The sequence below is a fragment of the Dermacentor albipictus genome, chromosome 6 (assembly GCF_038994185.2).
Source record: "Dermacentor albipictus isolate Rhodes 1998 colony chromosome 6, USDA_Dalb.pri_finalv2, whole genome shotgun sequence".
In the NCBI taxonomy this organism is placed as follows: domain Eukaryota; kingdom Metazoa; phylum Arthropoda; class Arachnida; order Ixodida; family Ixodidae; genus Dermacentor; species Dermacentor albipictus.
In genome coordinates this window covers 34,875,354-34,902,106 of record NC_091826.1, presented here as the reverse complement: position 1 = coordinate 34,902,106, position 26,753 = coordinate 34,875,354, and the positions used below count along the sequence as shown (strand labels likewise).

General features: G+C 46.2%; 1 protein-coding gene and 1 long non-coding RNA gene across 3 annotated transcripts in view; one reads left to right on the top strand and one right to left on the bottom strand.

Annotated features, from left to right (window-relative positions):
• Positions 1–26,753, bottom strand: part of LOC139060983 (uncharacterized) — a 149,609-nt gene that overhangs the window by 14,681 nt on the left and 108,175 nt on the right. The gene's annotated exons all lie outside the window — the stretch shown is intronic.
• On the top strand, positions 12,923–22,467 carry LOC139046847 (uncharacterized). 2 transcript variants are annotated; one of them, XR_011506944.1, is made up of 3 exons: positions 12,923–12,958; positions 18,558–18,738; positions 21,977–22,467. It is a non-coding gene; the product is annotated as an uncharacterized lncRNA (long non-coding RNA). The 2 variants fall into 2 exon arrangements; XR_011506945.1 differs by lacking the exon at positions 12,923–12,958 and adding an exon at positions 13,086–13,122.

The following is a 26,753-nucleotide window of genomic DNA, read 5'->3' as shown; positions in this document are numbered from 1 at the left end:
GAGGCGATTGGAGGGTTGGTGGAAGAAAAGTAGGGAAACGACACACACAAAAAAAACAAAAAACGGAGACGTACAAAAGCAATGTTCGCAATAGGGGGGCTGAAAATTTGGTTTTGGGAGTTCATAGTGGTCTTTCGTTATTTTTTTTATATTTCTTCTTTAACCTAGATAGGGCATTATGCAGTATAATAGCAAGAGCTTGGTGGCGCAACCCACCGCCCCGTTCCAAAGGGGACGCTCATAACATCCATCCATCTATTGAAGACGGCGGTTGTGCTTCGTACGTTCACGGCGTGCGGGCAGCGAAGTGTGATTGGTTTCTTTATGAACAAGGGACGAACGCCCATATCGAAATATGTAGGGAAATGCAGCTCACGTATGGGGAAAGTTGTCCCGCTTAGCGAAGTGTGAGGTGGTGCGGCGAGTTCGCAAAAGGCCGTGAAGATTTGCATGACAACGAGGCCGCGTTAGGACGAATTCTACCACAGGGGCATCTAAAATTTAGTGCTGCGATGGGACAATAGCCTAAACCGGTGTGGGAACTACGAAGAAAAATAGTCTGAGGAAGGTAGAATAGTACGTACATTTGTAATTCCCTGCGTGCACCTGATTTTGGCTAGTAAAAATTAGGGGCGAAGGCTTTCTGATTTGCCCTCGTATTCCGTGGGTACCACCATGAACATCTATACCTCGAAACTGGCGTAGTCCTGAGAATTCGCTTCATATGCCTTGCGATCTCGCAGTTTACAACTTGTGAATTACAATATGTGCCGCAAACTAATTCGTTAGAAAGTTAATTAGTGATATTTCTTAATTCGTCGACCACCTATTTCGATTTCTCGTCGGATACTATATCTGAAGGGTTTGAATTGTGCTGTCTGCCATGGGGAATTACAAAAAAAATTGATGTAGAAGAAGAAACACCTGCATATAACACTGTGGCTATGAAGTCCTACGGGTGTTCCCATGGGACGCCTCTCTGATTAACTCTTTTTTTCTACCTTTTGTATATTTTGTTTACCTTTACGCTACTTATTTGTAGGTTTGGTTTGTTGAAGAGGATAAAAAAATACAGCGCGAAGGACAGGACGAAAGCCGAGACGACGATTTATGCCCCCTTCGTCATGGATACCAACGAGCCCAATTCAGCACACTCCCGCAGCTTGTGATGTTACTGGGCCTCGTAGTATGCGCCTTGTGTTTTAAGGGGAAAACGGCAGCATCATTTTTTTTTAGAGCGAATAACCTTCTTTGGTTCTTTCTAACAAGGGTACCCTGTGGCTCTTCGCATGAAATTCGATGAGTCTTTTATTTATGTAATGCGCGCGAGCGCATCAATTGCCGTCGACGAGTTTGACTTCGTCATTTTCGATTTTTCTATGGAGTTATTCAGGGCCTTCGAACTGCACTTAGAGGGACCGGGCTTTGTCAAGCTCTTTCTAAGCATCATTTTTTCCCCGACTTCCGCTCCCCCCCCCCCTCCCAATTTCGTTTTCTTGGAGAGGAAATAAACACTGTTTTGTAGTAGGATCGACATTTGGGCGAGTTGGTACTGGATGAACATCTTGAAGGGGCAGCGCCTGTGTGTTCCTGCCTTCTGTCATCGTCTTTTTGCGCTGCCCCTTCAAGATGTTCACACTGTTTTGAATTAAAAAAAACTTATATTTGGGACAAAATAGATGAACACACAAGCACACAATATATATAAGAGCCGGCTGATACCACGCCCTGTGTGAGTTGATGTTATGCGAAGCAGTGCACAAAGTGAACGAAACGAAACGACCATGACAACACCAAGACGTAGGGGGCTGGATAGAGAGACAGATACTGTCAAAGTGGCAAATGTTACCCAAGAACTGCTTCGAATTTAAATATCAATACAACGTGTACAATGATCAACGAACAATTATAGATGTGTAATAAATACGATTCACTGAAAGTTCGCTGAAGGAATAAAACTTGACGCAGATTGAAACAATACCGGCACGAGTTCAAGACAGCAAGAATAGCGGCAATACGCACAAACTTGTAACCGGTCTCGCGAGAAAAAGGGTGATAAGCACGAGAAGCAAGTTGACAAACAAGCGAAGATTGTAGAATACCGAAAATAATAACAAATAAAGAAAATGTCGAAGGTTTGAAAAAAAAATGACGGTAAAAATATATAAAGAAAGCAGTTACAAGGTTTATACATACATACTGGAAGTTATCGGTCAAATCGCGAACGCTGAAGAGGCATATACAAAGTTCATAGATATAATTTCTGGTATATACAAGTACCACTTTCCCGAAAAAAGAATTACCTTAGGCAAAAAAATTCGTAAACCGTGGATAACGTCTGAACTGCTTGCAAAAATACATCGCAAAAACGAATTGTATCATAAATTTATTCAAAATAAGGACCCAGATACACTGAAACAATTCAAAACTTATCGAAATAAACTGAATAAAGAAATAAAACTAAGTAGAGTGCGACACATTCAGTCTGAATTTGAGTGCTCTGCTCCAAAACCTGACTTCTTATGGAAAAGGTTAAATACTGTCCTTAATCGTAATAAATCGCATTCTCGTATAGAAAAACTGAACATAAATGGCATCCCTCTCGCCACTATGTTTAATGATCACTTTGTTAGCAACAATCAAAACAGTTCATCTAGGACATTGCTTAAGTTGAAGCCTGTTGCTAGCCCCTTCTCATTATTTCTTGAGCCTGTCTCTGAACATGAAGTTTTCTCTGCTTTCACGTCACTGCGAAATAGTTCCTCGTGTGATTTTGAAGGCATGCAAATTAGACCGATAAAGTACGTGTTAGATATTGTCACACCGTGCCTTACATATATTATTAATTTATGCTTGTCCAGTGCAACTTTTCCGAAAAGAATGCAAATCGCTAAAGTGAGTGTTCTATTTAAAAAGGGAGACAGAAATGATATCCAAAATTATAGGCCTATATCCATATTGCCGATCTTTTCTAGGGGCCTGGAAAAAATCTTACATCGCCAATTTAATAATTTTTTCGAGAAGAACAATATAATATCACCTGCCCAATTCGGCTTCAGAAAGCTTAAGTCCACCGAATATGCACTGTTGGAACAAAAGGAATTCATCTTATCCCAGTTCGAAGAAAGAAGACTTGTGCTTGGCGTCTATGTGGATTTTAGCAAAGCATTTGATAATATTCACCATTTAACATTGATTGAAAAACTTTATAGCTATGGCATTCGAGGTCACTCTTTAGCACTAATTAAATCTTACCTAGCAAGCAGACAGCAATTTGTTCAGATAGATATGCATTGTTCAAGTATGAAGCCTATTTCAAAAGGAGTTCCGCAGGGAAGTGTCTGGGGCCCCTTCTTTCTAACGCCTATATCAATGATGTAACTTATATTTACCTAAACGCGAAATATGTCCTGTATGCTGATGACGCCAGTATATTTGTTTCAGGAACAAACTGTACAGATATAGAGTATCAAACGAACCTCATGCTCTCTAAGCTGAGGGATTGGTCAATAATGAACCAATTAGAAATAAATACAAACAAAACCAAAGCTGTGCTCTTTAGGCCCAAAAAATAAGCCAGTGAATTCAAATATTAACATTATGTACGGGGAAAAAACGATAGAAATGGTTACTAGTATGAGAACTCTCGGCGTAACGTTTTCGAGTAATATGCTCTGGGACGAACACATTGACGCAGTCACAATCCAGTTATCTAGGGTCATTGGCATGACGTGGAAATGTAAATCACTATTGCCGTTTAAAGTTAAACTTCTCATTTATAACTCGCTTTTTTATTCGTACCTCTATTATTGCTTATTGGTATGGGGTACAACTACCTTTGTTAATTTGCATAAACTACTTGTCTTGCAAAAGAAGTTTGTTCGGCTACTCTTTAATGTCCCCTACAACTCCCATACTATAAACTTATTTCAGGAAGCCAACATAATTTCTGTGTTAAGGTTATACCAGTACAAGTTAACCACTGCATTTAGGCGGGAAGTAAAACTGAACTGGTCCTTTCTACGAGAACTTTCTAACCTGGAACTTAATGACAAATTTTATGTTACCCGTCATAAAGAGATATGGCGGGTGGTCACACCCAGAACAAATTATTTAAGGGAAAAGCTGTCACACACAATGCCAATGCTTTTAAATAAATATAATAATCTAGGCGTTGATATCACCCAAATAACGGTCCAACAACTGAGAGACTTCTATATGCATGATTTTTAAATTACTGGTTGAGTGTACATCCTCTCGGCTAGTATGTATATAAAGTGTGTATATATGCTTCTGTATATGTGTGTGTGTGTGTGTGTAGGTATGCATACGAGTGTGTATGCATATAGGGGTATATGAATGCATGTGTATGTATATATATATGTGTGTATATAATGTTCAGCGGCGTATTCTTGTCTCATTTGTATTCACCACGAGAACCACACAAGCTACCCTAAGTATTTTTGGTTTTGTCACCAGTGGCTCTGTATGGATATGGGTGTGCATGTGTAAATGCGAGTATGTGGGTTCATGAGAGTATTTACGAGTATGTGTATATATATGTATGTATACAGATGTGTATGTGTATATATGTATGTATGATGCATATGTGCTTGCATGTATGCTGTTGCCGAATATTCTGTAGAGGGGGCTGCGGGCCTCGTCAAGCTGCCTACTGGAGCAGCTTTTACTTGCAGCCTCCTCCATCAAGTAGATGGAAATAAAGCTATTCTATTCTATTCTATTCTATTCTATTACCACTCACATTGAAGATACACACGTTCAATATAAAAAGTACTTCGCAGCGGCAATAATGTCAGATCACTGCAATTTGTTACAGTGCGTGGGAAGAGGGACAAACGGCTGTTTTTAGGCAGTGAAAAAAAAAGACCCCCATTTCAGACTGCGCTATTTCTTTGTAACATCCAGCGCCTCAATGTTATGTTCGTTCATTAGGTTATTGGGGAAATTCGTGTGGTCAATATTTAAAAAATATATAACGTGAAAGCTTTTACTTGTATCATCTCTAGAGCGTTAATATGTTCGTTTTCTAACAGGGATCTCATACAATACAGCCACATTCCAGCTGCGGTCACTGCTCATTGTGATTCCGAGGTGTGAACAGTGGCGAACTTTTGGGGTGGATGTTCAGGGCAGAGGTTATAGAGAGGCGACATTTTATTTAAAGTAAATTACACTACTTCACTCTAGGTCGCGTGTACCAACTAGCCCAACACAACTCATACTATGAGATTTTATTATAACCTTTCGTTGTTATGAAAATGTAAACAGTTTTATTACCATCCAGTTGCATGCCCCACCGAGTGAACCAGTAAACAATGTTTTCAAGGCCAGACATTTCTACATCAGTCGAACTTCGGGGCAAGTATAACCTCGTTAAACCAACGCACAGTCGTCAGCAAATAGCTCAACTTGAACAGGGCGAGAAATTTCGTTAACGATGTCGTTAACTGGTGGTTGACGGTGTGACTTTGACCCCCACCAAAAGCCCACGCCCATGTGCAACCATGCAATTTGCATGGAGTAACGCCATCTGCGCCCACGGCTGCAACCACCGTGGGGGCAGATGGCGTAACTGCCGACTCACTGCTTGTGGGTCGGACAGCCGCCGGAGGCCGTTGTGACGCTGCGCCCTGACGCGCCACTTCGGCAAAGCTTTTCTTTGGCAGGTATGCTACCCACCTGCATGCCTCTTTGAACGATATATTCTCTTTTACTTTGATCGTTACAATTTCTTTTTCCTTCTTCCAGGAGGGGCACGACCGCGAGTACGCGGCGTGATCCCCTTCACAGTTTACACAGTGGAGAGAGTTCTTACAAGCTTCAGTGGCGTGTTCAAGGGCACTACATTTCGCACAAGTTTGGAGGCCTCGGCAGCTCTGCGAGCTGTGGCCGAAGCGCTGGCATTTGAAACAACGGAGTGGATTAGGCACGTACGGCTTAACACGGAGCTTTATGTACCCGGCCTCGATTGACTCGGGCAAGACACTTGAACCAAAGGTAATTATTAGGTGCTTCGTCCGAATCTCTTTGCCATCCCGCCTCATCTTAATTCTTTTGACATTGATCACATTTTGCTCACTGAAGCCTTCCAGGAGTTCCGCTTCAGTCAGCTCAAGCAAATCATCATCCGACACAACACCACGGGTGGTGTTCATTGTACGGTGTGGGGTTACTGTTATGTGGGTCTACCCAAATGACACTAGTTTCGGTAGTTTCTCATATTGTTTCAGATCGCGGAGCTCCAAGAGGAGGTCACTCCTTGCCATCCTCGACACCTTGTTACCTGGACCGAAAACATCAGTCAAGGACTTTGAAACAAGGAATGGTGAAATGGTTCGCACTGCTTTGTTTGGCTTTTCAGAGTGAATAACATGGAAGCGGGGAAAATTCTGGATTTGGTGTCCGAAAAACTTGAAGACATCTTCGGTGCACCCTCGCTTTTGAGGGCGATGAGGAAGGTGGGGGAAAGAAGTTTCCATGAAATATATAAACATTCGGCAACAGCGCCGACCGCCCACCGCGGAGCCCAACGAGGGGACGCGGCAGAGCTTGCATCCAAGTCTGCACGACGCCAGTCGTACGCCGCCACTATAACCAAATATAGTTAACCCACGGTTGGATAGCCACACAGGGTTAACCCTTGCCGCCAAGGAGAAGGAAGTAAATGTAAAAGAGAAGGAGAAAGGAAAGGTGGAAAGTAACGGAAAGACGAAGGTTGTAGGAAGAGAGAGACAGGAAAAGGCGACTGCCGATTTCCTCCAGATGGGTCAGTCTGGAGGTGCCGTCTATGTGAAGCCGAGGCCGAAGAGGTGTGTGGCCTCCGCTTTAAAGGTCCAAACACCCAGCATCGGCTCAATCCCCAGGATCCCCTTTTCCCCAGACACGGCTAAGCCGCACACGGCTACACGAGGGAGGGTCCAATCCTCGTGTGCTCGGGTACGTGGTGTCGCAACACACCAAACGCCTGCTTACGCAGACGCCCCTGCGGGGAATGCGCCAGAAAAAAAAAATCGCACAGTACGACCTAAACTCAACCTACAGACATGGTAGCATTGGATTGTAACCTGAATATACCATAAAAGGTTAATTTTACAACGCGGAAACTCAAACATAAACTTATTTTCCAGCGTTTCTGACATTCATAGAGCGGTGAGGCCCACTCGGTTCCTTGCAACAACACCATCCAGATGGCGCTCGTCTCCGCGCATCCGCAAGAAAGCTGCGGTTGCCAGGAAGCGTGACAAGCAGTCGGGGATCTTTGAATGATATCGCGTTCCACTCTTAAAGGCGAAGCTTAAGCGCATTCCAGATTTTAAACAAACAAAAAAGTCGCAGTTTCGACCGAAAGGCGAAGCATCGATTGCGATAGCCATTTAGTAGACAGTCACAAAAAGTAAGGATGGTAGTTTTATCGGCCATACAAACCCGTAAACATCTGCTTAATAAGTAGATTAACAAGCATGGTGTCACGGGAGCAGAGGCTGACATGAACACATCTCACTCGATGACTGCGGAAACTCGCTGTCAGAACGTTGCAGGGAGGAATCGCGGCAGCAGAAGCGAGCGAATCGACCTTCGTGCTGCACCCGCCGTGGTTGCTCAGTGGCTATGGTGTTGGGCTGCTGAGCACGAGGTCGCGGGGTCGAATCCCGGCCACGGCGGCCGCATTTCGATGGGGGCGAAATGCGAAAACACCCGTGTGCTTAGATTTAGGTGCACGTTAAAGAACCCCAGGTGGTCAAAATTTCCGGAGTCCTCCACTACGGCGTGCCTCATAATCAGAAAGTGGTTTTGGCACGTAAAACCCCAAATATTATTATTATTACCTTCGTGCTGCGTCTCGCATCAACGCGAACTAAGCCGCGAAAAGCCAGCCCTCGGCGGACTCTGTCCCCGTCGTAGACGGCGGGCGCGCCATACGCAGCAGCAGCCGCCGGATTAGCAGAACGCCCTCCTCCCTCCCCTCCCTCGGTGCCCCGCGCGCGACGGAAGACGGCGCGCTTCCTCCCTGCTTTCCTTCCTTGCGCGAGCGAGATTTAGCCTCCATCGTCAGCTCACCGTCGCACTCTTTCACTCGCACATACAACATACGGCGCGCAGCGACGATGTTAAATTGTGGGGTTTTACGTGCCAAAACCACTTTCTGATTATGAGGCACGCCGTAGTGGAGGACTCCGGAAATTTCGACCACCTGGGGTTCTTTAACGTGCACCTAAATCTAAGCACACGGGCGTTTTCGCATTGCGCCCCCATCGAAATGCGGCCGCCGTGGCCGGGATTCGATCCCGCGACCTTGTGCTCAGCAGCCCAACACCATAGCCATTGAGCAACCGCGGCGGGTGTGGCGACGATGTTATCGCCCTTGGACTCTATACGAAACATCACGGCGACGACAAGAAAGCGGCTGGAGCTCCCATATAATTGCTATCGCAACAATAAAATATTTCCTTATAACAAGATCCATGAATCCCTAATAGTTACCGGGTTATCTTTAGCAGGCAACTTCCTTCCCAGCCTGTGTATCCTTTCGACAGTATTTATTTTTAGTTACAACAATGATCCGAATATCTCCTAGTTAATTTTCTCAAATAAGCACTCTTTTCTTTCTCAATCGTACTTCCTTATTCGCCTTACAGCAAGAATATTAGGTCGGAGACGCTATTCTAACTCGCTAAATTTTCTGGTGAGAGCAACAACATCTACAACGCGGTCAGTCATACCACTATCAGTTTTCTGCATTTTGTTTTGACTTCATCAGTAGTTTGTAGCTCTCCTTGAACAGCCGCGAGTACATTCTTCATTTGAGAAGAACGTTTGTTACGGATTGCGCTTGCTACTTCTCAAAAAGTACTTTTTACAGAATCTCGTTTTGCTATCGCTATAGCGGCTGGTGATGGCCGCATATGTATATGCTGCTGTAGCAAGTGAGAGCAAAAAAAAAAAAAACACGCAGCACTCCTTTTATTTATTTTTTGTGATCAACGTCACCACAACTATCTCTATCACTAAACGCGAATTTCGCTCCTCGACATGACGGCAAGATATTGTCGATGACGTCATCGACATCCGACATCTTCGAGACTAACTTTGGTATCTAGAGAACCCATGCTTTAACTCTGTCCCAAGCTTCATGCTCACTGTCGTCTTTGTGCGTGCGAGTAGCGTGAATTAAACTTAGTACCACTTCGGCGAAATGTGTCACGCACTGCTTTAACCCGGTCACTTATAGACACTGTGACCGCCATCTTGGGGGTACTAGCGCATCGAAAATCACTGTAAACGCTAAAACCGGCAGCTGGAAAAGCGCGTCTTGCGCCGATCGACAAATTAATAGCACCGATGATCCAGTGAACAAAAAAAATGGCCCCCATCACAAAGCAAAGCAGTGTACGCGCGACGACATGGTGCACTGACGTCACCGTGGCCGCCATTACGGTGTACGAACACGGTAAGAAGCCGCGTCCGTAAGATACAGCGAAAAATTATCTATAATTGCAATGTATTCTAGCCGTAGGCCTGCTGCTGTTTATAGGCACGGACAGATAGAGATAGGCTCGCAGATAAGGGCGGCCCCTAAAATAGAGAAACGCGACCGGGAAACACTCTAACGTGAATCAGTTTACCGTGGCCGGTCAAGGCCGTAGCCAACAATAGCCCCCGTCGCACTCGAGAGATTACTCCTTGAGCAGCCTACGTGCAGCCGTCCGTGTTCGTCATTGTTGTCGTGTAAAGCGGGGTGCACTCACACGGGCGTCAAAAGTCGCCGCTGCATTTCCGTATGCACTGAGAACGGTACACTAACTGCTACCGGACGTCCTATAGTACGGCTGCACAAGTACAGGGTCGCGCTGCTCCGGATGTATGCGAAACGCTGTGAGCTACCTTCAAAGCTTCCGGGTGGCGTGAAATTTGATTACACGCACTGCGCCCCTTTAAGATAGCTCGATCGTCGGATCCTGGTGCACGCCTCTTGTATGGGGGTTTTCTTCAAGTGGTGTGTACATACAGCATAGTCAGGGATAGGGTTAGTTGAATGAAAGCAGAATACGTGCGTCGTGATACGCGCACGCCTTCATACTTCCGCTGGAGCTGGTTGAAACGACACGAAAAAAAAACAAAATTTTTAAAAATAGACAAATAAGACCGAGTCAAGATATTACAAAGTCAAAATGTCTCGACGAGTCCTGCCCGAAATAAGTATAAAGCCGCACGACCTTCGCGGCTTCTATATCGTCCCCATTTCCATCCGAAGGCGGGGGAAATTATTTCTCTGCGACCCAATCACGTATATTAGGGCGCTTTAGAAACAGCGCGCACGGGGGTCCTTGCGTATCCAAAGCCCCACGGCCCGCGACTGTCCTTTTTATGCGTTGCATATTGCAATCACTCAGTTCAGCCCATGGGCGCGGCCGGGCAGCCACCATTGAGGGTATGAGCCATTGTTCATTGCTGCGCGTCTCATATGTGGGTCTATTCTCTTTTAAGTTTGCTATGTTTGTTATTAAGTTGCTTCTATTTTTATGCGTTGCATATTGCAATCACTCAGTTCAGCCCTTGGGCGCGGCCGGGCAGCCACCATTGACCTTTAGCGCAACCACGTGACCTGACGTCACGACAGCCGGAGGAAAAGCTGGGCGCCAACTCGCGCAATATGCAACGCATTCTTGGCTTAACCAAGCTAAGCCTGGCCATTTTTTTTTCCTTCATTCGCGCGCCACCCTACGAACTACCACCGTTACGAACTACGACCTACTTACCCGAGCTTCTACCCTATTACGCTGTAGTAATGTCCTACAGTGGACACTTGAAAAAAGTTGGCTGACGATGAAGATTTTGATAATGACTAGTGCAAAAAGCGCAGCAAACGATCGAGGACGAGGGATTGTGTTTGAACCACAAGATAGCTAATTGTCATTAAAGGTCCCCTCACCAGGCCCCATATCAAATTTTCGTTATACGCTGGAAGTTGTTACGTGTCCTCTAGGGGGCGTTCTGCGGCAAAAAAAAAATTTCAGGTCGGCTCATTATTAGCCGAGATGGAAATATTTCAGTGCCGCGAACCCACGATTTCAGCAGGCGGGCTCCACTGCATAGCGAGACACCCTCTCCACTCGCCCCGTCTAGCCTTGCAAGCGAAATTCCTTCCCTGCGTTCTCGCATGCCGGACCTCGAGGATCGCGTGACGGATGCGTCACAGGCCCCGCCGTCATTTTTCTTTCTATTTGTTTTTTTTTTTTGCTCGCTACGCACTTCCGCTGGCGGCGTCGCGCGCGAGCTGTTATCGTTTCGCGCAGTGCACAATTTTGCGCGCTGTGCACAAGGAAACATGACTAACTACACGATTTCAGTGCTACACGAATACTGTGGCAGAATAAGCGGATCGAAGAGCGTGATCACGCGCTGGGTCACGGTAGAGAATGGCATAGTTTCGGTACCTGCGCACGTGACCGCACGATCGCGGGAACAAGCAGACGAAGCAGAAGTACATCTCTCTCGCTTCGGTGCGAAGTAAAACGAAAAACCCACAGACATTCCGTTTGCGTGTTTTATTATTTCTCTAAACTTCAATTCGTCAATTCAAGTAACAGCTCGCACAGATAACAGATGGTGTCTTGAATAATTCTCGAAGTCACGTGTCACCACGAGCGACGTCACATTGCGGACACCAGTATGTAGGCGCAGGCACACGACTACGTCATCCTCCGGCCTGGAGCGTGGCGGCCGCGAGGAGAAGGAGAAACGACGTTCGGTTTGAAATTTCGGCGTATAGCGACGTAATACTTTGCAGAAGCGATCCTTATCGCGCAATGTATGCTCTGAGCTTGTCAGCTCAAAATGACCAGACCTCGTGAGGAGCCCTTTAAACGGACTGTACGAATAGCTTGGCAACGTAGTCAAAGCCTTGTCGCGCATAACCTTTCCAGAATGAATGGCTGCTGTTGAACTAAAGCTTACCGCAAACGCCAACTAAATGGTTGGCATGAAATGGTCAGGAGTTGATGAAGAAAGAAAGAAAGAAACAAAGGAAGGAAGAAATGAAGAAAGAAAGGAAGAATGAAAAGAAGGAGAGAAAAATAAATTAAGGAAGGAAAGAAAGAAATTAAGGATGCAGAAACCTGTCGAAAGACACGTGCGACGTAGATATACGAGAGACATCAAAAGGGTTCGTTGCCAGGAAAACATCACTGATTGCAGCGTAATACATATAAAACTGGTGCATGACATGACTGCCAGGAACCCTAAATGACAGATTTCAAGCAGAAATTACAGATTGTCAAGTCGGCTTCCTTCGCGACACCAAAAACAAAGCTCGTACTACTCAATTCACTCCTGCACCGCTTCAAAAAAATTTGTCGTTGTTTCCCTTCTCATAATTTGCGACATACTGTGTTTATAAGACGGAAAACGGTAAGCAGACTTGAACGGTCGGTTGTTGCGAAATATTCGGGTAGTTTCGACTACTCGAAATACCTGGGGACGGTGTGGGGGGGGGGGGTGAGGGGAGAGGAGGGGGACTGCCAGGCATGTGTTCCAAGTTAGCTATACTCCTGAGCATAGCTCACAAATATTCGCAGATTGTGTCTCTGGATACATTCTGCGTAACAGTGCGGGGTTAGGGTATGCCCCGACCTGGAGTGACCTGTGTTTTAAAGCCTGTGATCTGTCTAGTTTCCTATCTAGCGGAGGATATCGTCTCCGTCCCATGTAAAATGTTTGGTAAGTGCATCGTATAAAAAAAAAATCCAGCAGCGAAGTCAGGACGACTCATATATTTCGGACAAGTTGGACTGAAAAGCGAAATCAAGATATCAAGTTTTGTAGTTATTTGTTCTTTCTGTCCCCCGTTTCTGGATCACTCCTCCGTAGCGGGTGCGAGGCACTGTCTGAAAGGAAAACAAAGAAACTCTGCAGCAGTGCCTTCCCGATTTCGCCGGTAAGCCCTCCCTCCGCGGAATGTTTCTGGTTCTTCAAACTGGCCAATCTGGGTTCAGCATTTACAACACCAAATACTTTGCCTTTGGCGACCTATCATCAATTGGGAACAAGCCATGGGCCTACGATTACTGCTCTGCACAAGTTCATTGAAGCGGCCGGAAGGTGACGTTGCTAGGGTACCCGACAATGGCGAACTTTAGCGTTCTTTTTAACGCGTAAGCGTTAGGGGCCCCGTGTCGCAGCAAATCCGGTGTCGGCGGCATTGTCCGTGAGCAAAAATTGCCGCATATATTGAGGTATATGTATATGGCACGCCTTGGTATATTACATGCAGTATATGCAGGTTAAATAGCCACACCATTCTGTCACTAAAGTTGCCCACAGCTCGTCTTACATTCTTGACAACGTTATTCCTCCGAATTTTGAGAATGACCGCCCACAAACGAATGTCACGAAACAAAACATTGACAGCGTATGCCTTCTATGTTAAATCTTTTCAGACTTCAATATTAAAAATGGCGAAACAATAAGAGAAACCAGAAAATGATGTAATTTTTTTGGCACGGCTGTGCACTACCTCCGGGATCGGCCCACGCAAGAGGCCGCGTTTCTACCAGAAAGCTTGCCTTCGTGCATAGCGTTTGCCGCCAGCGTTTCCTGGTAAATATTACGGTTACATAGGGTGCTGTTGCCGGGAAGCGTGAGAAGCAGACAGGGATCATTGAATGCTATCGCGTTCCACTCCTAAAGGCGAAACTTAAGCATCCTCAAAAATTTCTTCCCTAAGGTTATGTATAAATCCTCTCAAAACTTGTGTTATCATTTAGTTGACTAAATTCTTCGTTTTGAATGTTTGCCTTTACGCCCTTCGGTATTTTGTTGGGTGTACTTTTCAGTCAATCCAGTGTGGCCAGCTCCCCTCGTGGGTACGAGCCGTGTTTTGAGGCAACCACAAATGAAGAAATGTTCACTCAGGCTGTCACATAATGCAGCTATCTTGGTGTGACCAGGGGACTGCTACTACCACTACTATCGGTGTATTCAAAAGCGCAGTTCGGAAGTACAACTCGTTCACTTGATTTTTTCCGCCCGTTAAAGAACCCTGGTGGCGAAAACTAAAACTGCCCACTACGGCCTTTGTCGCGGCATAGGTGTAACTTCAGTACGTAAAACTCTCACTCACTCACTCACTCACTCACTCACTCACTCACTCACTCACTCACTCACTCACTCACTCACTCACTCACTCACTCACTCACTCACTCACTCTCACTCAAGCAGGCAGGCAATCCATACTATGGAAGAAATTATATACGTATTCCAACAACTTTAAGATATTTTCAGCAGTTTTACGAAAATGCTGCAAGATCAATACGGCATGCAGACGGTCACTGTCGGAATTATAGACAACATATGCAATTATTTAAACACACAAGGAATCTTTTGAAGAGGGACCGATCAAAGATAGGACTGCATTTCAATCCAATTCAACTGATGAATTGATCCACTCAGTCGGTCAATGCATTATAAATGTATCTTGACAGTAAACAAATAACGTTAGTCAACTCAATCCTGAATACAATTGTCTATTATTCTACAAGACAAATCAATTCATAAGTGTTCGGTTGTGTCAATTCATCAATCAAGTGCAGACTGACTCTTCACTGGGAGCTACGCGCCACATATGACTTTAAAGAAACGCACTTTTGTCGCGTATTACCTTCGCCTCGTGAAAGTTTTTAAAAAATTAATTTACGGGGTTTTACTAGCCAAAACAACTTTCTGATTATGAGGCACGCCGTAGTGGAGGACTCTGGAAATTTCGACCACCTGGGGTTCTTTAACGTGCACTGTTAGATATGGCGCCGTTTCCTGAGGCTACTTCGAGTTCCCCAAACCAACGTTACTAGACTAGCTTCAGTTATAAAACTCGGCGCCGTTGCGCGGAACCGCCACCCGCCCGCGCGTTCGTGGCGCTGCAGTCGCGCCCGGCTTCACTTCCTCACTAGCCGGCTACGCGGGCGGGCCAAACTAAGCACGTGGTGCAGCGTTGGTGTATCGTTGTTGGCGGCGAATTTCAGCAAGCATGTCATCTGTGAAACTGTAGCCTTCGCCGAGTTTCTTAAGAATATCAGCAGACGATGTCGACAGTTCGGCGCACCACTTTTTCTGTGCTCCCAGCAATGCGACACTTCGCTCGGCGTGAAACAGAGCGATTCCTCGTGCCGACCGGGAACTCGCTGCGAAATCAACGGCACGGGCTCGTGCCACTGCTCCCGCGTTCGTCGTCGTCCTGGCTGTGTGGCCGTCCATCTTTCCAGCGTATAATTTCACTTCACTTCTGTCGTCGTAATGGGGAGGCCGCGTTTACTGGGGTATGAGCCATTGCTTAAGGGAGTATGAGCCACTCGTGGTCATACCTAACGGAAAGATTTAATTTTGAAGAATCACAAACAGCAAATCGCACGCGAAGGCTGCTAACCACGCCGCCGAGCAAACTCGAGACATCGAACGCAAGCGACAACTGCGGACATACCATCAGTGACGTCGTTCTCTCTCGCAGCCGATTGTGTAACCTCATAACTGAGAAATACTTTAATGAACCCTCGGGATTAACCCAGTGATAAACACAGGGGCCGCATGTTTCACCTTCGCTGATTAAGCATCTTCACGGAATAAAAAATCCGACTTCTTTTGTGTGTGTGTGTGGCTTGTGTGTACAAAGACCAACCTCATCTTTCTTTTTGTAGCGCTTCTTTGGCGTGGTGAGAAGCTTCGGTGGGGATGAAGATCATCCTACAATCACGCACTTTGGCCAGATTTTCAGGCTCGTGAGCCTAAACTGCGCGAACCGTTAAGACGACAGGAAGAAACAACATTTAGAAAGGCAGCTTCTGCGCTTGGCTGTATGCGTTTCTTCCTTTCGTGCAGTTTACCCTTCTTTCAGTATTAACGAACTGGCGCGATAAATCTTATTGCTGTAGGTGGATACCGCTTTCTCGTGGTATCACTAATTCGGACAAGGGCGAACGCCAGCGAGCGTGAAACACGCGCAAACTACCCGTCCGCACGAGCTCAAGGCTGTGACGAGGCGTCTGCAGTGGAGCCCGATGGAACAGCGTTGCCCTCTGGCGGCTGTCACAGAAGTGGCGACAGCGGCTGTAAGCGCGCGGGCGGCGAGTTTTACAACTGAAGCTGGTCTAGTAACGTTGCCCCAAACCACATCGAATCGCAGCACAGCTAATTGAGGAATGCAGAAGCAGGAAAGCACATTCCAGAGGAGCGCCCAGGCAAACAAGTTGAAGGCCACAAGACAAGTGCAAACAAGTTTGCAACCAACAAGGTCGTACGCCGCCGGGATTAGAAGGGGTCCTCGGACAATAGAGCCCAATCGTCCCCCTTCGCCTTTGAAGAAGGCATTTGCCACCACTGCGGAGCCGAGCCACCGGGAGCAGGTGGGCCCTTGTGCAATGGAGCATGAGCGCCCCTTCCTTCTCCACCTTAGAAGAAGTGGATTGCAATTCTGCGAGGCAAGAGCGCAGGGGGATCAAGTGATCAAGCAAGGGGGCCCAAGCGGCGACTCTCTTCGCCGGGTATGACACCATCGCACGGGCGCCTACCAATGGCTGAAAGTGGCGTCATCTGAGCGGACTCTCCCATTGGTCAAACATGACGCGACTTCCAGTGCTCGAAGGGTTTAAAAGAAGCATTCCAGAGAGACCAGAGCACTCCCTGATTCCCTGATTCACCTCTCTCGAACTTCTTGCCGCGGGCCGCAGCGTCCGAGTTGCTGCCGGCCCGTAATGACTGTACGACGGTTTATTGACTCTCACCTCCTTGTAAATAATGTAAAATAAACTCTCCCAAGTTTGGGTTTTCATCCCGAAGTCCGTCCCCCAACCCCTACAGCACCTAAATTAAGTACACGGGCGTTTTCGCATTTCGCCTCCATCGAAATGTGGCCGCCGTGGCCGGGATTCGATCCCGCGACCTCGTGCTCAGCAGCCCAACACCATAGCCACTGAGCAACCACGGCGGGTGCATGAAAGTTTGACGCCCACTGTACAATCGGCATCGGATGTTTACCAGGCTTGCGTCTTGCGAGAAAAAAAAAAAACTTCCTTGCAATTATCATGCGCAGCCAGTAAGACCGTACAACACTGTGTTTCTCGCATACAGTTTAAGAGAACGCGCTGTTGGACTGGTTGTTTCATCGAATCGCTTCTCGCCTAATTATGGCATATGCTTGTAGTATATCTGTTGCACTTTCTTTTGTTCTGTCGTTGCCTTAAATGTTTTTTATGCGAAGCATATTACGAGGGCTCAACCCAGCTCCTCAGGCGCGGCGGTGACCATGAAATCACGTGACACCGTGACGTCACGACAGAGGAGAAGTGGCTTTGGCTCAACTCTTGCAAGACGGGCTGGGTGGGAATCGAACCAGGGTCTCCGGAGTGTGGGACGGAGACGCTACCACTGAGCCACGAGTACAACGCTTCAAAGCGGTACAAAAGCGCCTCTAGTGAATGCGGTGTTGCCTTAGAAACGCGCTGTTTCTAAGGCGTGCGTCTCTTGCTCAGGCGCACATTTCGTTGCCGCGCCGAACGCTGCTTTGCTCGACGCTCACCGCGTCCAATGCGGGGCGCGTAGTCGCTGCCCTGTAGCCCATTGTCTTACACCCCTTGGCGGGTCGACGGGAACGCTGTCGCGTTCCACTCTTGAAGGCGAAGAAGTAATGCATGAGTTGTTTCTTCGTCTAGCCGAACCAAATATAGCCAAGCAACAGCAGTTCACCAGGCTAAACAGTGGTTCAACAACTAAAATAAAGGCTAGTATGCTTCGCATCCTGGGCTTAACCTTACCTAAGCCACAGCCATTTTTTTTTATCTAGTTCGGTGCCTCTTTTTCTAGCCATGCATTAATACCGGTTAATTTCGCACCAGCGTTTCCCGGACTCCTTGAATTCCATATTTGTTGATTTCGGTAACCGATAATCAGTTCGCGTTGCCTTTTTTTTAGCGATAACCTACGTATCTGCCTATTTCTGCGTTTTCTTTTTAATTTTCTCTTGCTGTTTTCTATAACTTCGTGATTTCTGCACTGGCCGCAGTAGCTTATGTGATTCTGTTAATTTGTGTACTCGCCCATTCCTCATGTAAGGCCCCCTCCAAAAGGGCCATTGGAAGTATTGTAAATAAATAAAAATATGCCTAAAGATCTTGACAAGCGCATGTCCTAAGACAGGACTAAAGAAGACAGACACAGAACAAGCGCTACCTGCGTAGCGGTAGTCCTGCTGCTTGTCCTGCGTCTGCCTCCTTTCGACCCATCCTAAAGGGCGCTCTCCTGTGTCGTCTTGTCCTTTTATTTTTTATTTTTTTTATTTTTTTGTGGTCGTTCCGTCTGTGCTATGCAATCCGAAGCTTGTGAGAAAAAAAACCCACCTACGCATACCAGCACACGCTGGAAATCTGAATGCGATTAACTGGCTGCAGGTTGCGGAGAGATCCAGTAATTTTGTTTCTCTCAGATCGCTCGTCCCGTAAACATTTGGCGCCCGCCACACATATTTTCCGCACTCTTTTCACTTCCTGCAGGCACGCCACAATCGTGGCCTGGGGCGCGCTCTCGCAAAGTCTAATTCTGTCGCCATGAGTAGGTCACTGCCCGTCACCAAGACAGACCCGATTGACGCCGAGGCAGGCTCGGCTTGCGTCGATGTGGAGGAAGGCACGGCCGGCACCCCCAAGCCATTCGACAACAAGGTCATCCGGATGGGTAAGGGTTCCCGGTTTCTTCACATCTTCGCTACTCAATTGCTGCCGCTTTACGACACCACTTAGCGTACCTAGCGAGTTCTTGAGCGTTTCAACTTCCTTCCTGCGTGTTGAGCAACGCTATACCGCCACTGCTTGAATGAAAACGCAAGGAAAATGTTAATCGTCACATATCTTGCCGGTGAAGCAGCGCACTGACACGGACACGGCGAAGACATGGCGAAGACATGGCGAAGACATGGCGATGACATTGCGAAGACATTGCGAAGACATTGCGAAGACATGGTGATGACATGGTGAAGACATGGCGAAGACATGGCGAAGACATGGCGAAGACACGCAAGAGCACACGACACTCGCTGCTGTTGTGTGTCGCAGCGAGTGTCGTGCATTCTGCCGTGTCCTTGTCCGTGCGCTGCTTCCCCAGCAAGGTGTGATGATTAATCACCAACTATAGGCCCAACGTTCCACATGATTGAAAATGTGAAGTTTCGCGATATTCTTTGGTTGCGTTCTCTGTGGTCGCCTCTGCCCACGTGGTGTATTTTTTTTTGCAGGAAGTAGGGACAGAGGGGGTAAGGAGTGGTGGATGGTTAGTGGCGCGAGGTCGCTATTTGCATGTTTCTCTCCTTCGACATTCATCATAAATCACAATTATCCCGGTTTATGCGTGCGCTGCAAGAGGAAGACCCTTCCGTGGCACTTATTGCCCTCGTCTTGCATCAATCGACTCCACCGAAGGTCCCAAGTTCGAATTCTTGTCCAGGCCGCTAGGTATTTCAGGTTTGTAGTGGCGCCTTAACTAAAAGAAAGGAAGGAAAAAACGAATTCGCTGATCCAACTAAATGGTAGGAATCTAAATATCCCTGAGCTCGTTTTAGTTGGCGAGATGGTAGCTATTAGCGTATATGCCACGAGCACAGCCCGATGGATTTGCCAAGAATGGCAACATATTTCAGTGGCCTAAGTTGTGTGCCCGGCAAGGCAGCGGTCGGCACATATCCAGCGACACAACTTGTCTACGTATATGCACAAATATATCCGGCGAAAAAAAGAAACGACGAAGAACTTCAAACCCCTGGGGGAGGCTTTGCTTTGAAACGGAGAAGCTTCGTTTGAATTTTCTTTTTTGACCACCCGTGGTCTTTTGACATGTGCCAAATGCACGGTATGCGGGCGTCTTGGTACTCTTGAGAGTTTTTTTTTTTTTTGCATCCTTTAAAGCACTCTTCAGGCATACACCATGCCCTCTTTCTTGCGTCAAATCAACGAAGATAACACAACGGTAGCCTTCATTGATTTCGCAAGTCACCGGATCGAGTTCACAGAAGAAGGAAAGGGAGGGTCTGGGGCCTATTAGCTTGTCTACTGCATTCTATATAACATTTCGCGAGCCTAACTGAATGATTTAGGCAGGGTGCCGACCCCGCCAACCCTTCATAACCATTTGTTTGCGCTCCCTGCAGTTGAACCGTGTATATTATGCGGAAAAAATTATTTGTTGGGTCTTCGGTCTGGTCACGTCATTTGTCAAAATTTAGGCTGAAATTCACCTTAGCTTTAAGGTAACCTCACTGAATAGTAATAAAGCAAGTTAAGCTATGCTAGTAAGTTACGCTCCTGCAGTACAAAAACAGTATTTTTTAATGGTGAAAAAAAGCTAGAAAAGACGCAAAAAAGCTTCCACTGGTGGCGCCCCCACCGTTATGTTCCCGCACTAGCCCGAATTCGACTTACATGCATGTTGGGTTATACTTTTGTATATAAATTGTTATTCTCCCCCCTCCCCCCTTGTGTAATGCCCAAGTTGGGCCTTTCGGGTAAATAAATGAAAAAGAAGCCAACAAAGGGTGACACCGACGACAGCAGAGGGGAAATTATCCGCAGTTCGTAACTGAATTAAAGAAATAATACAGAAATGGAAATGAAAGTGGGTGAAAAAACAACTGGTCGCAGGTAGGATACGAACCCACGTCTTGGCGCTGCGCGTGCTCGAATATATGTGAATATATGCGTGTGAGTTCAGTGAAGTAGACGCGCGTCAGAAACGATTTATTCATGTTTCGGTCAGGGTCCAGCCTTCACTCAGGCCCAACAAATCCTGTGACACAACACCTTTTAAAGTCGGTTATTATTGCCAACGTGGTCACGATTCTGAAAAGTACTTGCTTGATCTGCAGCGTGCTCTTCGCCTACGCTTTTTATCCAAGATCATCGCGCAAGCTGGTGCCATATTAAGTCAACACTGCATCCATTTTATGACTCTCTTGACGACGCAGCAGTTGCAGCCATAGAGTTTCTCACTATAACACCTAGAGGGTAATCTGGCGCCACCGTCTATGGGAGTTTCTTAAGGGGGCACCATGCCGACATGGGAATGACGGTATATGTGTCTGCGAGGCTCGTGTTGGCTGGTGTTGTAAGAGGCTCCGTCTAAAACGTGGATATGGCTACGAAAATAACGCGTTCTCAAAGTAAAATCTTCATAAAATGTTTCCATTCACGCATATTACATCTTTACTCCCCCACGATGCATGTCCAAGCGAAGAAAAAGAACAGACGACCAACTGTTTCAAAGAGAGCGCGAACCTTGTCGTCTGTCCTCCAACTTTAGCGGCCCGCTGATACTTTTTACGTAACATGTAGTCGTACACACAATAACAAGTTCTCATAGTTAAACAAAACATGTTTTCGCGTAATATTAAAGCTAAAACAGCTTTTCACGTGCTGTTTTAGTAGAAAATGAATCATTGTGACAGACGGAACGGTACTTGCCAAGCGCGTCTTCAAGGCGTCCTGTCTCTACGAGAACGATGCCAATCCGAAGTCACAATATACCGGCAATCCCATGCATACCACAGCGCAGCAGCGCTAGATTTCCCTCTAGGTAATGTAGTGAGAAACTCTATGGTTGCGGCTCACACGAAGTATCTTTTTTTTTTTCAAAAAATCAGTGACATCAAAATTATTCACACGCTTGGCATACGGCGGCCGCCTGCACCTGTAGCTCAAGGTTACGCCAGTGCTACGTCACCTTATTCTAGGTGGTTTAACTTCGAAATACGACCAAAGCCGTTGTCCGCGGGGCCTATAGGCACGCGGTCTGAAGGTGCTACAATAGTCACGAATCAGCTGGCCCCTCTCAAGGCGTTATATAACTAGCGCCTTAATACGTAATTTCTCATTGGTACCCCTTAGTACGATGCGTACTATATATAGTGTTCCCTGCCCGATCGCAGTACATCGTTATCGATACGCAACAGATCGTTGGCGGCCGCAACAGGAAGTACACACTGTCACCGGAGGACTACATCGTGGCAGTCCTCGGTCTGTACATGGACGCCATCAACCTGTTCTTGTTCATCCTGCGACTCTACCGCGGGAGCAGAACTAGCGGCTGCACGCGTGATGCAGAATCCCGGGGACGAACCCGCTTGCAGCGCCACCTACGTGACCTGTGCCGCTTCTGGAACACCGTTGTGACTGGAAGTAGTGGCCTATGGTTACTGTTGTAGCTGCCTATATAAAAATGTACATCGCGGGCTTACAATTCGTACCGACTGCGCCGTGAAAGTCGACCACAAAATATTATGCAACACGGTGATCAGAGAAAAAGCTGAATATCTTCGCAGCCTCACAACGCAGCCTAACTAGTATTCGCACTTGGAATCGCCACCGTTATATGTGAAAAACATTGCGATGTTCGGTTTTACCGACTAATGTTGCATGCTGCTCGGAAATTGAACGTTTTCCGAGATACCGTGGTCCGTAAATTTCTGTGGTCGACTGTATTTCATAATTTATGCCTGTTCCTGTCGTTTATTGACGTTCGTGTTATGTTTATATTTAGTTTTGTTTTGTGTTTCTATTAATTCACATTTCACAGACTGCACGTTAAGTCGGTTTGACAGCACAGTGTTTGTGTGTCTTAATTGTCGATATTCGTTCAGCACGCTTTTTATCGCGTTAACACGGTGGTCATCCTTGGTTTGCTACAACGAAATCTTTGTTTACGTTAACTAATGTCTAACAACCACAATATTTTGGAATATATTGTACCCTTTGCTATCACTTCGTCTGCGTCCTTGTCCTATGTTTTTTTAGTATTGCTATCTTATTCACGACACGCCGTAACTACTCAATGCCTGATCACGGTTGCCAGTGCATAGTCAAGCTCTAAGCCATTTTTGTTTATTTAGGCTACCAATCGCTTAAAAAATTACATAAAACTGCAAAATTAAAAATAAAGCACTAAACGATCACGTTCACAGCCATGTAACTCTGCAACAACAAACAACATAATTCCGTAATCTGTACTGCAGTGACATATAAAGAGAACAAAACTGACGCTTTGTACACCTCTTAAAGATTTACAACATTTGCAAAACCTTTCAGCATTGTCACTATTTCCCGTAAACGTTGAGCGGCTTCCTCATAAAAACAAGTTCCGTGTTTTGCGCGTACTTGAACGGGAAAAACTGGATTCAGCTGTGAGCTGATTTTATCTTGTAGGGATGCGTACGTAGTTCTCTAGCTCGGGGCCTACTCGTATTTTCCCCCTCAAATACCTGCCAAACGTGGGAAAAGCTTCAGAGAGGAAAACTCTCGCTGTAGCCAACCAAGACTTCCATCCTGGCTCTGAGAACATTAAGCCATCATGGGGCCATCATGCGGCCGTCGTGCCAACGTCGTGCCGATATGTCATGCCACCATTACTGTCATTCTAGTTATTGCTCTTTGGGGAAGCTTCACGCTTTTCTCTCAATGGTCTCCAACAGCTTACTTTATTCATTTGTTTAAATACACATACACGAGGTGATCTTTTTAAGTTTATGCAATTTTTTTCATAATTCTTTTCCCAGAGCTGGATTATTCGAAGAGACTGACATTACCAGCACGAGAAATCGAAACACACATTAAACTAATTAACAAAGGATTCATTAATTAGCTTCTTAATTTACGTCACATACTGCAATTTGCGAATTGTAGCCGGTGAGCTTGGAAGACATATTCACTTGAAATGAATTTCCAGGTTGAAATGAATTTCCAGGATGACACCAGTTTGGAGATATTTCCTAAAGTTTGGAACGAAATACATGGGCGTTCCAGTTATTTTTGCGCTTCAATGCGTGAAAGAGCGTTTTGTTTAAAAAAAAAGTGGAACAGCGAATTTTTACGGCAAGTTTGACGGCGCATATCTCCAAACTGGCGTCATTCCGGAAATTCATTCGAAGTGGATACGCCTTGCAAACTCACTGGGCTACAATTCGTAAATTGCCATACGAGCAGTAAAATAATTACCTAAAATATATCAGTGGAATTTTGGTAATCAGTTGCATATGTGTTTCGATGTATCGTGCAATTAATGTCCGCCTCTCTGAACTCAAGGACTGGAATTACGTTATCTGCAACAGGTTATTCTTAAAATTTCCACAGAATTGAAATATATATATATATATATATATATATATATATATATATATATATATATATATAAATCGGAACCCTCGGCTAAGCCCCCTCTCTTCTCGTTTATATATATATATATATATATATATATATATATATATATATATATATATATATATATATATATATATATATATATATATATATACGAGAAGAGAGGGGGCTTAACCAAGGGTTCCGATTTTTGTTGGTCATATCATAAGAAGCCAACAAACACTGGCACCAAGGACAACATAGGGGAAATTACTTGTGCTTAATAAATGAAATAAAGAAGCGATAAATTAATGGAAATTAAAGTGGATGCAGAAACAACTTGCCGCAGGTGGGAACCGAACCCACAACCTTCGCATTTCGCGTGCGGTGCTCTACCAATTGAGCTACCGCGGCGCTGTTTCCCCGTCCACTTTCTTGGGTGCTGGCTAACACTCCCAGGGTTCTACTATAGTACACATAAATACCCAAGAAAGTGGATGGGAAAACGGCGCCGCGGTAGCTCAATTGGTAGAGCACCGCACGCGAAATGCGAAGGTTGTGGGTTCGGTTCCCACCTGCGGCAAGTTGTTTTTTCATCCACTTTAATTTCCATTAATTTATCGTCACTTTATTTCATTTATTAAGCACAAGTAATTTCCCCTATGTTGTCCATGGTGTCAGTGTTTGTTGGCTTCTTATGATATGACTATACATACATACATATATATATATATATATATATATATATATATATATATATATATATATATATATATATATATATATATATATATATATATATTGCAATCATGTGCCTCGTGCCGAAAATGGTTAGATTTGCCGAGACTCCCGCCAACAGTTTGCGTCCTAAACATGGCGGTCCTGCGGCGAGCCTACAGAATGGCGTTGGACGGCTACAAAGAAACGACGCACGGTGGAGCGATTATTACATCGTCGCTGCGCCATGCACGATACGGGTTCCAATCCTGCGGTGACCACGATTATTTGTTGCTGGTGCGCTCTGAAAGCTAGGTAGTCACGTGACCACGCGAACGATCTCCGCTGCGCCCAGCGAACGCATCACCGCAGACCGACCCTGATACCGAACACCTACGTTTAACGATACGCAAAGCAGCCGAACGTCGACACATTCTGGTTTATTCACAACGAGATTATTAAATATTTCTGCATGTCCAGAAGGGTCTTTCCACCCCCTCACCCCAAGTTGAATAGGGCGCAAGCCGTTTCGCTTAGGCTCCTACAGACCAGCACATATCCGTGTCTGTCCGCTCTCCACGAGGCTTACCCCGACGTGTATCGCGACGACGCCTGCCCGTCCTGCGGCCAGACCTCCACTCTACCTCACATGCTCTGGGAGTGCGGGTCGACATACCCCAAGTTCATCAAGGAGGAGTGGGACTCGCTTTTGCGTAGCCCCGCTCTAGAAAAGCAAATCCTGGCCGTCCGGCGTGCCCGCGACCGGGCCGGTGGGCTAGACTTGCCGGTCCCGACGTGGGACTAGCCGGGTGCGTGACGAGTTCGCGTCCTCGCCGGACCTACAATAAAGTTTATTCACTCATTCTGGTTTATTCAGTGAAAAAAATTTACAACGCTAAAGCGTTGTGGCCTTTACATATCGCTCGCCAATCGTTTCGCTACTCGTCTCTTGCGACACATTAAATATCTATTAAGTAACGATATGCGTTTACCGTGACGAATCGTTCAGTTTTCTTGCCACTGAGCCCGCGTTTTCGGGCGCCCACTGCCCGGTGCTGCCCGTCTGCTGAAGGGAGGCTCAAATCTCAGCAACGCTCGAGCCAGCCGACGAGCGGTAGGGGCTTCCGTCGCTAGGCAACGCGCTGGGTCGTCGTCGGGCGCGTTGCCCCGAGCGCCACTGGGAGGCGCGGTGCCGCTGCTCGGTCTGCCGAGTCGCCGTAAGGTGGCGACCTCGGAGGAGGCGGAACGAGGCGGAGGGAAGTCGGGCGTTGTGACGTCACACTTCTCGATGCCCGTGGCCAGCATGATGCCAGCGCCCTGGTGTGCCCATTCTTCATGGTCGAGCCACTGAACGGCGTAGATCAGATAGATAGATATGGAGACAAGACAAACATACGCAGATAGAGATATGGTAGATAACATATATGAGATCGAAAATATATAGCTGTAGTTCATATATATATAATATGTGTGTGTGTGGATGCGACTTATATTAGACCGCAAAGAAATTTTAGTTAGTAGATACATTAATGTACTACTTTTGTATCAGGCGGCAACAGGTGACATCGACACAAAGAGAAAAGCATGCAACGTTGGTTTTCGGTTCACCCTGCAAGTAATATTCCTACGCCCTTCTCTTCCAGCCTTACACCGTCTTCTTCCTTAACTCTAGCTTTTTTTTTTACGACAGAGCCTTATTAGCTGGCTTCACGCGGATTTGGCGTATCTGGGATCTGACTATTTTGTAACCACTTCCAGCAAAAAAAAGCGGTTGGTTGTGACTTGTATAACGAACGTGAAAATGGTATCGAATGATACCTCTCCGTGTCGTGAACACGTAGCAGTATTCAGGAACTA